Below are 11850 nucleotides of genomic sequence, written 5' to 3'. Positions count from 1 at the left end.
TGTAAGTGGAAAGATACATAAGTATCAGGAGAACACTTACAGCCTAACAGTTGCTCGCTGGTGCCGGAGCGAGAAAGTTAGATTAAACCAGAGCCCCGCCATAATACGTGTGGTAGTAATATGGTTGGTTGTCCTAGGCTATGCCGGAGACAAGAGATAGAATCCAACCAGGTGTGGTGGTGAAACCACGACGGATAACGGCGGAGATGGTATACATATAAAATAAATAAAATTATAGAAATCATCGTAAAACTAGGGTATATCCTTAAAAATAACAATAATTATCAAACCTTTCCCCACCCGTCTACTAGAAGAGTGCCCGGGTAAGAAGCAAGCTCCCTTCCGGTAGCGGGGGAGAGAGGCAAGGATATAGTAGGCAAGCAACCGACCACTAGTAGTGACCACCCCGCCCGCTGGCGGAGCCAGTAATCTATAACCAAAGGTGCCCCGGCTGCGGCGGAAAGGCTCCGTTCGTTACAGAGAGGGGAAGGTGGCTGAGCAACTGGGGAAGGGTGGGATGGGAGGGTCTCGGCGTAACACGGCGGGAGAGAGAGAGGGGGGGGGGTGGCCTACTCCTCCCGTCCCACAACTACCCGCTCGGTGACCCGGAAACCTATGAGTGGTCGCCCTATACCCCCCGCTGGGGAGAACCCCTGGCCTCAGAGAGGGAGGGAGGAAGGCAACTGAGGTTGTCATGGCAACCAAGGGGTCCCCCAGACGCCTCCCTATACCTGGTAGAGAGGGAAGGGGAAGGGTAAGGTGCGATGGAACACGTGACCGCAAGTGGCCTAAGCCGCGATAGCAACACAACCGTGGAAGGGCCACGTGAACCAGGCTGTACCAATACATGGGACATGCACCTAGGCTAGCCTAACACCCTAAATAGAACTAAATTTACATCGTAAAGATGGAAAAGACACTTTTAGTAGAAGAAAAAGAAGCCCAGGAGGAGGCAAACTGTTCCGAGGAACAGACGCCTACTCGGAGCCAGCGATAGCCGATGAAGAGCAAGAGCCGGGATGCTGGGCTGGAACACAGAATAGCCCTAAATACCAAACTAAGAGAAATGGTAAAAGGGCTAACCTAGCTAAAACTCGATGTAAAAAACGATGAACGTGATATAGTAAGCCCATAAGTATAAGAAGTCCCAGTATGGAAGACCGGGAATTCTTAACGAGGCAGCATGGCGCCGCCACGAGTCGACCGGGAAACCGTATATGACCTATTAGAAGGAAAATACTGGTTCCTGGAAGACTAAAATACAGTAAAACACTACTTATGAGGCACTTAACTTAGCCGTTGCGATGGCAGCACGTTCCATGACGGGTAAAGAGATAAATCCCGAGAAAAGAGCACAAGTAAGAAAATGCGTCCGAACGCTGGCGCTAATAATTAAGGATGAACGCTAGGGGCGCTGCTGTCCGTGGCGTCCTCTAGTAGTAGTAGTAGCGGCGCATCGCCCAGTTGGTATCAGCTCTCTGTTGTGGGGATTCTGATTGGAAGGTCTAATTGGTGATGTCTCGTGGTAGTGTTCCCACTCGCCCCTATTACCATACCGACACTTCTTTTTAAGAAGTGAGCGAGTCAGTTTTACTGACATTTTCTTAATTTTGTTTTTCTCTGGTAATTTTAGATTAATTTTACCTAGAAAGAATGATATTAAGGATCCTTTCATAGGCCGACACGAGCTGAGCCCAGAAATGCAATTTTTGACAAATTGCCATTTTATAAATGTTCATGCTCTTATGTTTAAAATGTGTATGAAAATGTATTACGTAAAGGGCATTTTATTTTATTTCTGTGCAGAAATATATAATAAGAAGGCAGCTTTTGAAACTGCCCTTCACTTTATCAAATACGATGTTTTTTCATGTTCGTTCTTGTAAGCCGCCGTCTGCCGCTCTTCCGAAAATATCGAGTTTAAAAGAGTGCAAATTTAGCGATCAATGTGTCGATTTTTTAAACGTTTATCCTTTTATGTTTAAAATGTGTATGAAAATATATTACATATAGAGTATTTTTATTTTTGTACATAAATATGATACAAATTAAGGCAGCCTTTCTTACTATGCTCCACGTTGTCAGGGGATGGTTTTTCATGTTCGTTCTTGTCTGCCACTCTTCCGAAAAAATGCATGGTGTTATTTTATTATGCACCTTTTCCATAAATCCTTTAAAAAGTTATACATTACTTCACGTATCCAATAGTATTGTATGTATTCTCATATTTGTTGTATTATAAAATAACGGGAATCTAAGCCAGTATTCCACGGAGCGGCCAATGTTGTGGTTCGAAATCAGCTGATGGCGAATACGAGTTTGTTTCGACCATAACGCAATTCTGAGCGAATTTCTCTTGCTTCTAGTTTAGCAGTAAACGGAATATTCTAATAACTCGACTTAATTATGGGACAAGGTTATTTTTCCTTATACAACGTGCTTTTAGGTGGAAATATGAATAAATGTGTTGTTTGTGAATGTGAACTACTTTTTTTTTGTTAACAGATTACGTTGGCGGCATGTTTATTGCGTAAAAAAATTATGTGATTCCGTTTGCAATTCTCCTTTATATCCTCGTAATCTGAACTTTGCGTTATTTATCTTATATCGGCGTGAAACCAACAGTAAAATGTGTTCTTTCAAGCACAGTAGTTTGATTAAAATGAATTTATCAATTTTTTATCTACGGTTGTGATTTGATGGCATACGTTTACGGGGCGTTTTATCTTGTTGCCGATGTACGATAAGTCATTAGCAGCCTGAACAGTTTTCTCAGCTTCAGTTATAACTAGGTTTATACTTAACAGTATATTTCCCGATTGATCTTTGATCTATAGCAAATAAAGTTATTACATTAAGACATCCCAGTTCTATTCTATACATAACACCATTTATAACAACTACGGTAATAGTGTGCTGTAGTACCACGATTGAAATACAAGCCTAACGGATGTTATCCAATTTGTTTACACTTTAGGAAAAAAAAAAAAGTTGTTTCTCGTTCGGTCGTCATGCTGTACATGTTCACGCAAACGACTGTAACGTTAAAACCATACTTTCATCATTCTCTTTTGCTGCTATTGAACTTATGTAAGTAGAAAGATGGGATAAAAGTTTAAGGCTAAATTCTGTAAGTTTTGGTCTCTCATAAAATCGGACTATCGTAAGACGAATTATTGTAACTTGAACACTACAGCTACCTGTACACTGTATAAACCTTATTATATCTTTACATACTCTAGACACCCAAAGGATTAAAGCTAGGCTTTTTTTCACTTTACAGTACTGTACAGTACATTATAATACTATAATGTACTGTACAGTACTACTGTACAGTAAATTCTATAGTACTATACTGCATAGATATAATTTGACTTATTGCGCCATTGTGGGATTACGGCGCCTTTGACTGGTCTAGAGTTTCGAAAGGTGTGCAGCGGCCATAGGCTTTAAAATCGCTTAGCGTCGGCGGCCAGGAATGGAACCCCTGCCGCTAACCACGGACCGCCTGTATATTACATAACTTAATTACGTACAGTATACGCAGTCATGGGTCCCAGTAAAGTTGCTGAAGTTCACGGAAAGAAGAGGATGCTTTCTATGGAGACGAAGGTGGAGATAATTAAAAAGTATGAAGCTGGCATGCGGTTGAGTGTGATCGCTAAGGAATATGGCCAAAATCCGTCAACGATAGGCACCATCTTTAAGCAGAAGGAAGCCATCAAAGCAGCTACACCTTCCAAGGGCGTGACTATTTTGTCCAACAAGAGGAGCCACGTGCACGACGAGATGGAGAGGCTGCTTCTTGTCTGGATAAAAGACAAAGAAATCGCTGGCGATATGATAACCGAGATGGCAATCAGCCACAAGGCCAGCACTATTTTTGGCAAATTGATTGCCCAGGCTGAAGACGACGTAGAAGGGACATCGACGCCAACCCCAGGCTTCTCGTGGGTGATTTGAAAAATTCCGGAAACAGACTGGTATCCATTCGGTGGTGCAGCATGGGGTGGCGGCCAGCTCGGACACGAAAGCTGCCGAAGCCTTTATTAAGACGTTCAACGAGATGATGATCAACGAAGGCTACAGTTCTCAGCAAGTCTTCAACTGTGATGAGACTGGCCTTTTTTGGAAAAAAATGCCTCGTCGGACGTACATCACGCAGGAAAAGAAGAAGCTACCTGGGCATAATCCTATGAAAGACAGGCTTACGCTCACACTTTGTTCGACCGCCAGTGGGGATTGCAAGGTGAAGCCCCTACTTGTGTATCATTCGGAGACTCCTCGAGCCTTCAAGACCCACAAAGTGCTAAAGGAGAAGCTTCCAGTGATGCGCAGGGCTAATGCAAAAGCCTGGTAACGAGACTTTTGTTCTTCACCAAGTGGGTAAATCTGTGTTTTGGCCCGAGAGTGAAGAAATTCTTGGAAGAGAAGGGCCTCCCTCTGAAATGTCTGCTGTTGTTGGACAATGGCCCTGCTCACCCTCCTGGCCTCAAGGAAGATATCCTAGTGGAGTATTCCTTCATCAAGGTTCTTTATCTTCTGCCTAACACCACCCCTCTCCTCCAGCGAATGGACCAGCAAGTCATATCGAACTTCAAGAAGTTGTATACGAAACATCTTTTCAAGAGATGTTTCGACATCACCAATACCACATACCTCACCTTGCATGAATTTTGGAAGGAGCATTTTGATGTTGTGATATGCATCCGACTCATCGATCAAGCTTGGCAGGAGGTTTCGAGGCGAACCTTGAATTCTTCGTGGAGGAAACTCTGGCCTGATGCCGTATCCGCCCGAGGCTTCGAGGGATTCAGCGTGGGTGAAGCTGGTGCAGATTCAGAAACATTTGACGATCCTGAAACTGTTTCGCAACCAGATCTTGACGAGATCGTTGCACTCGGCTAGTCCATGGGGCTGGTCGTTGACGAGGACGACATCAATGATCTTTTCGAGGAGCACCAAGAGGAGCTTACGACGTATGACCTGAAGGAGTTGGAGGCCATGCAACATAACGTCGTTCAAGAAGAGTTCTTTAGCAACGGCGAGGAGGAGGAGGACGACCCTATGACAACGGCAGAAATTAAGGATGCTCTAGCTGCTTTTCATAAGGTGCAATCATTTGTAGAAAAGAGACACCCCAAAAAGGCTTACACAGGTCGTATGCTTGCGCAGTTCGATGACGTTTGCCCGAGTCGTTTCAGGAACATTGTGAAAAGCAGGCAGAAGCAATCTTCCTTGGATAGTTATTTTTTAAAGAGGACTTTAGTAGGAGTAAGCAAACACGAAGAAACAAAGTTAAAAGTGGTGGATAAATTATGAAAAAAAAATTTAAGTTTTTTGTAAAGTTAAGTGTTAAGTTTTTGTGCCATTTGTTAATGTGTTTCGTAAAGTTTAGTCTTAATGGTTCCTGACATTTTTTGATGTGTTTCTTAAAGTTAAGTGTACGTGCGTACAAGTATTTTGCTGTTTGTCCTCCTCTTCTGTCACCACTTTCGGAGATAGCCTCACTCGAAGGTAAGGTTCCACGTTTTACTACATACATACGTATGTACGTACAGTATTTCTTGTATACCATATACACTAGTACACTTTATTTACAGGTACTATGTACGTAGAACATATTAGTAGTATGTATTAAGTTACGTATTGAATGGTCCAAATTGTTTCATTGTTTATTAGTCAATTTAGCTTTTTATAAAATTTACTGGGGTGTTTTTGTAGGACTTGGAACGAAGTAGGCAATTTACATGTAAAATCCGGTTCAAGATACTAAAAGCTCAGGTTATGAAGGCTGCCTTGGAACGGATTAATTTTGTATCCTGAGGTACCACTGTATTCACGTTAGTAAAAACACAGCAAAATATCAATAAAATAAAATAAAAAAATTTTAAATGTTTGCCCCAAAACTAACCCCCCAAAAAATTCCAAACACAAATCTTGTGACTGCACAGCTGATTCATCATTGTCTTCAATCAGCATTCTTCACTGGTGAGTACCCATATGGTTTACATAATCTTAAACTTCTCATGATTTCGTACTTTTTTTCAATGCATATTTAAATACAGTATTTATATGCAACTTGGGCTAACTGTTCCCTGTACTACTTGGGAACGTATTAATGTTATCCCTCTCTACGTTAACAGAAAATGGTAAAACTTGAATACTACTAGTATATGAATGAAAATTTACCTGCTTGAATACTATAGGGATAACTTGATTACTAGTTTTTGCTTTGGTAAGAGTTCAGTAACAGTTGTAGGAGTGTTCAAATTGTAGCTGTAAGCCAAAACAAATTTTTTTTTAAGTTGCAGTAATGTTTGTAAGATAAATTTAAATATGATATTAAAGTGCTTAAGTTGATAGCTTAAGGTATAGTTGGTGTTTGAACTATTAAAGTAGGCAGTCGTAAGTATTTTTAGAGGAGGTATTCCAACGTTATTGAGGAGGTAGTATAGTCCCTAACCCCCAAGAATATTGGGGGTCAATTGTATCTTAATTAGTTGGGGAATGAGGCCACAAAGAGAATAGGTCTCACTTTTCTTTGAGTATTTTGGCAGCCCTTCAGTATTTGGAGAAGAAAACCCAAGCTTTCTCCTTCAATTAAAGCATATGTAGTCATTTTTGTTGTACTTTAATTGGCACTTAAACCCAACTTGGGTATTAAGATTCAATTTTCTTTTCTCTTCCCTATGAAGAGACTCGAGACTGACAAGTGCTTTAGACATGCTGAAATAGAGTCTGAGTTTAGATTTTGTTGGAATTTTTATCTTTTTTATTCAACTGTTGCTCAGTATATTGCCTCTTGTCTGCATCAGCTTTGAGAGATTGAGGTGCCAGTTTAGAAGAGTTTGTGAAGGCAGCTTTAAGGGTTTTTGGTGCCAGTGAGTGAGAGAGTAGCTAGAAAGAGTGTTAATTTTTAACTCATTTCTGATGCTGCAGACTAATGTTCTTGTGCTTATACTAACTCGGTTTGGAAGAAGGCTTATGTTGCACAGGTTAAGGTGATAGGAGAGGATATTTTGGTACAAGTCTTGTGAATAAGTTCAGCACTTGGGTTCTGTTAGGTGGCTAATTGCAAGTCTCCTGGCATGCTTGGAGAGACTCAGTAGAGCAGGTGGTAATTCACTGGGATTTTACCTCTTGACTTTTTCCTAGCTCTGTAAGCAACTGGAGCGGCTTTTTCCTAGCTCTGTAAGCAACTGGAGCTGCTTTTTCTTAGCTCTGTAAGCAACCGGAGATTGGCAGCCATTGTGGGACACATTGAGACTAAGACTAAATAACTTTGCATGTCTGTCCTCATGCTTTTTGGTTTTTCCAGCAGGGTTTTAGTAACTCCAAAAGTACAATGAGTTGTTTTGGTGAACATGCAGGAGTCATTTTTCTCATACCAGTACATCCTCAGCCATGCAAGTTCCTTCAGGGTGTATTCCTGCTTGAAGGTCTTGCACCTCCTCAGTGGTTAGGTCCTTCCCTATGGGCATCCACTAACTCTTTCACATCCTCACCACTCACATCCAAGCCCATGGACTTCCCCAGAGACACAGTAGACTCACATACAGGGTAGGGTCATCCAGGTCAGCCTCAAATCCTTCAGAATCCTTCTCAAGGTAACCCTCTGGCCACAATTTTCTCCGAGCAGAGTTCATTGTCCTGGAAGTCCCTCCCTGCCAAGCCTTATTTATAACACTTATGCAATTAAAGATATTGAAGTGATCATTCCAGAACTCCTTTAGGGCCAGTTCAGTGTCAGAGGTCACTTTAAAGCACCTTTGGAACAGTGTTTGAGGTCACTTCAAAGCACCTTTGGAACAGTGCCCGTATGTAAAGTTTCTTGAAGTTTGTAATGTTTAGCTGGTCTATAGGCTGGATGAGAGGAGTGGTATTAGGGGGCAAGAACTGGACAGTGATGAATTTAAATTCATCCAACAACGTCTTCCAAGCCAGGAGGATGCATAGAAACATTGTCCATTACCAGGAGGCACTTGAGGGACAACTAATTATCCTGGAGGTATATTTTTTTACCATAGGGCCAAACAACTTCATTGACCCCTCAATGAAAAATTTGCCCCCATGGACCCATAACCCTTTTTTAGTATGCCCTCCACATCACAAGCAATTTATTCTTAACCCTTAAACGCAGAAGGGGTATAATAAAAATTGTCTCCCGTATGCCGAGGGGGTCTCGGAGTGAGCGCCAAAGTAGAAAAAATATTTTTTTAAAGAAATCACAGAGCGCTTAGTTTTTAAGATTAAGAGTTCAATTTTGGCTCCTTTTTTTGTCATTGCCTGAAGTTTAGTATTCAACCATCAGAAATGAAAAAAAATATCATTATTATATACAAATAATGCGATATGTGATAGCGCAAAAACAAAATTTCATATATGATTGTATTCAAATCAAGCTTTGAGCAAAAACGGTTAAAGCTAACGAGTTAAATTTGTTTCGTTGTATTGTACACAAAATTGCAATCATTTTGGTATATAACACATTGTAAAACGATCAAAGCAACACAGAGAAAATATTATCACAAAATGATGAATGAAATCATAATGCGCGGACATACAAAAATGTTTTTTTCAAAAATTCACCATAAATCTAAATATTGTTCTAGAGACTTCCAATTTGTTTCAAAATGAAGATAAATGATTGAATATTACTGTACTGTAAGAGTTTTAGCTTACAACTGCAGGTTTCGACCATTTCGGATGAGTTGAAGTTGACCGAATGTCTAATTTTTTTTATATATTTTTTATATGCAAATATTTCAAAAATGAGAAAAGCTACAACCTTCAATTATTTTTTGTTGTTTTCTACATAAAATTGCACACATTTTCATATATAAAACTCTATGAAACACCTAATATGAAATGGAGCAAATATTATGAGAATGTGACGTATGCATTTTGGAGATTTGCGGCGGAGAATCCGCGCGCGGAGGGAAGGAAGTTTTTTTTTAAATATTGTGCTAGAGACTTCGAATTTGTTTCAAAATAAAGATAAATGACTGAATATTACTAGACTGTAAGAGTTTTACCTTACAATTGCATTTTTCAACCATGTCGGTTGAGTCAAAGTTGACCGAACATGGTTTTTTTTTATTTATCGTGATTTATATGCAAATATTTCGAAAATGAAAAAAGCTACAACCTTCAATTATTCTTTTGTTGTATTCTACATGAAATTGTGCACATTTTCATATATAATACTTTATTTAACGGCTAATTTAAAAGGGTGCAAACATTATGACAATCGCACGTATGATTTTTTCGGAAGAGTTACCGCTCGGACGTAAGGAAAATTTTTTTTTCATAAATTCACCATAAATTGAAATATTGTGCTAGAGACTTCCAATTTGTTGCAAAATGAAGGTAAATGATTAAATATTACTAGAATATAAGAGTTTTAGCTTAGAATTGCGTTTTTCGACCATTACAGTAGAGTCAAAGTTAACCGAAGGTTGAAATTTTTGCACATCGTTATTTATATGAAAATATTTCAAAACTGATAAAAGCTACAACCATGGGTTGTTTTTAGTTGTATTGTGCATGAAATTGCGCACATTTCCATATATAAAACTTTATGTAACGGCAAATTTAAAATGGTGCAAGCATTAGGACAATCGCACAAAAAAATTTATCGGAAGAGTTACCGCGCGGACGTAAGGAAAAAGTTTTTTCATAAATTCACCATAAATCGAAATATTGTGCTAGAAACGTCCAATTTGTTGCAAAATGAAGGAAAATGATTGAATATTACTAGAATATAAGTTTTAGCTTACAATTGCTTTTTTCTACCATTTTGGTAGAGTCAAAGTTGACCGAAGGTTGAAATTTTGGCACTTATCGTTATTTATATGAAAATATTTCAAAACTGATAAAAGCTACAATCATGAGTATTTTTTGTTGTATTCTACATGAAATTGCACACATTTTCATATATAATACTTCATGTAACGGATAATTTAAAACTGTGCAAAAATTATGTCAAAGTGACGAAATAATTTTTGAGATGTGTCACTGATACTTTTTAGTGCGATAAAGAAATTCGCGCTTGCGCGCCTGCTATAAGATTGTAAACAAAACAACGCCTTGATCCGTGAACTCCCAGCATCCCCCAAGGCGTGTGATTCAAAAGTTTTCGGTTGGTAGGCCTATAAGCATTTTTCTGCGAATTTAAAAAAAAACTTTTTTGAGTCGACGTATAATACGTCCAATCAGCATACAGGAGACATTTTGACTCAACGTTTAATATATCCAATCGGCGTAAGAGGGTTAATATTAAGACCTACGATTACTACCATATATAGACCTCATTTAGACCTCCAATCGAATGAGGAGTTTTTTTTTTCTAAAAGTCCTTTTTTTGCTAGATATGAATTTTTCAATATGGTAAAAAAATAAACCCTATAAATCAGGAGAAAAAAATTTATAAAAAAAAGACAAAACAAAAATTGGAAAAAAGGGCTCTATTTGATTGTTCTATAATGTCTTTCTGAGTTACATACCAAATTCCAGTGTTATAGCTTTAAAACTAAGTGAGAAGATAGATTTTGAAGGTCAATAAGTATAGTTTTGAGATACGGTCGTTCAAAGTTTTCCTTCGTATTTCTATAAAGACAATGTCAATAAATAGTATATTTCTTTTTTGTGTATTAATAAACCAAAACTATTTTATTTATCATTATTTAATCATAAATGATGATCCCTTTGCTCATATATCGTAGCCTGGGGCACTGCTTGAAGCAAGATGGGGGACTCCTTCCTACGCAATTCTCTCTCTCCCCTTCACTAACTCGGCTTATTACAGCGAATTTTCTTCTTCTGTATGTTAGCGAGATGTTTTCCTTGTATTTTCCTCTTTGGCATGATGAAATTCTTGCCGAAACAAAGATAAACAAACGTAAATGCAAGAGAATGTCAGAGGTGAAACTCGAAGGTGTATTCTCTTTTTACAAAGACAATTTAATAAATCATGACTACCGTATTAGAATTTAATATTCCATTTTGGGTATTAAAAAACCAAAACTTTGTTATTTATCATAAATGAAGATCTCTTTGCTCAAAGATCATAGCTTTGGGCACAGTGTGACGTGTGCTGTCAGGCAAGACGGGGGCGTTACTACGCAACCCTTACTACGCAACCCTCCCCTCTCTCTTCACTAACTACGCGTATATTATGATATTCTGTAATAATACTTGAGCGATTTTTCTTCATCTGTATGTTAGCGAGATGTTTTCCTTATCTTTTCCTCATTGGCATGATAAAATTCTTGCTGAAACATACATAAACATACGTAAAAGCAAGCGAATGTCAGAGGTGAAATCAAACGTGTAGACTACTTGAAATTTGTGCTCGCACTGATGGTTGGACTTGGTAGCTGACTGAAGTGAAGTCTCCCTTCTCGACTTGGGGAATGTCTACAGATGCCATTTCTCCCAATTTCTTTGACAATAATTATCAAAATTTACGATAATAGAAGAAATATTGCATTTTCTTGTACGGATGAATGTTTTAGGCTTATTGAGTTACGTTAACTAATTACCCTGTAACTATGAAAGTAAGAGGAATTTTGATGAAATATTTCGTATACGTATTCTCAATTGCCATATGAAGCTCCATGAATTTTTTCATGACTTTGCATTTTTCGCCCTATAGCCCCATATATAAGGGTTCCGGCCGGGCCCCCTTAATCCTCAGAATGAAACTCATCTAATTCTTTGAAAGATAAATCTTCCAAGAAGTCTACTTGGCATTGTCAGCAAAGAGATAAATCTACCAAGAAGTCTACTTGGCATTGTCCAGCAAAGATTATTTGAGAAGCAAATGTCTTTTTCTTTTTTTCTACT

At 38.8% G+C, this 11850-nt stretch overlaps 1 protein-coding gene across 1 annotated transcript in view; it reads left to right on the top strand.

Annotated features, from left to right (window-relative positions):
* Positions 1-11850, top strand: part of LOC135223631 (exostosin-2-like) — a gene marked incomplete in the record, with an annotated part of 647541 nt that overhangs the window by 212773 nt on the left and 422918 nt on the right.

The sequence above is a fragment of the Macrobrachium nipponense genome, chromosome 10, assembly GCF_015104395.2.
Source record: "Macrobrachium nipponense isolate FS-2020 chromosome 10, ASM1510439v2, whole genome shotgun sequence".
NCBI lineage: Eukaryota > Metazoa > Arthropoda > Malacostraca > Decapoda > Palaemonidae > Macrobrachium > Macrobrachium nipponense.
This window is presented reverse-complemented; position numbering and strand designations above follow the sequence as displayed.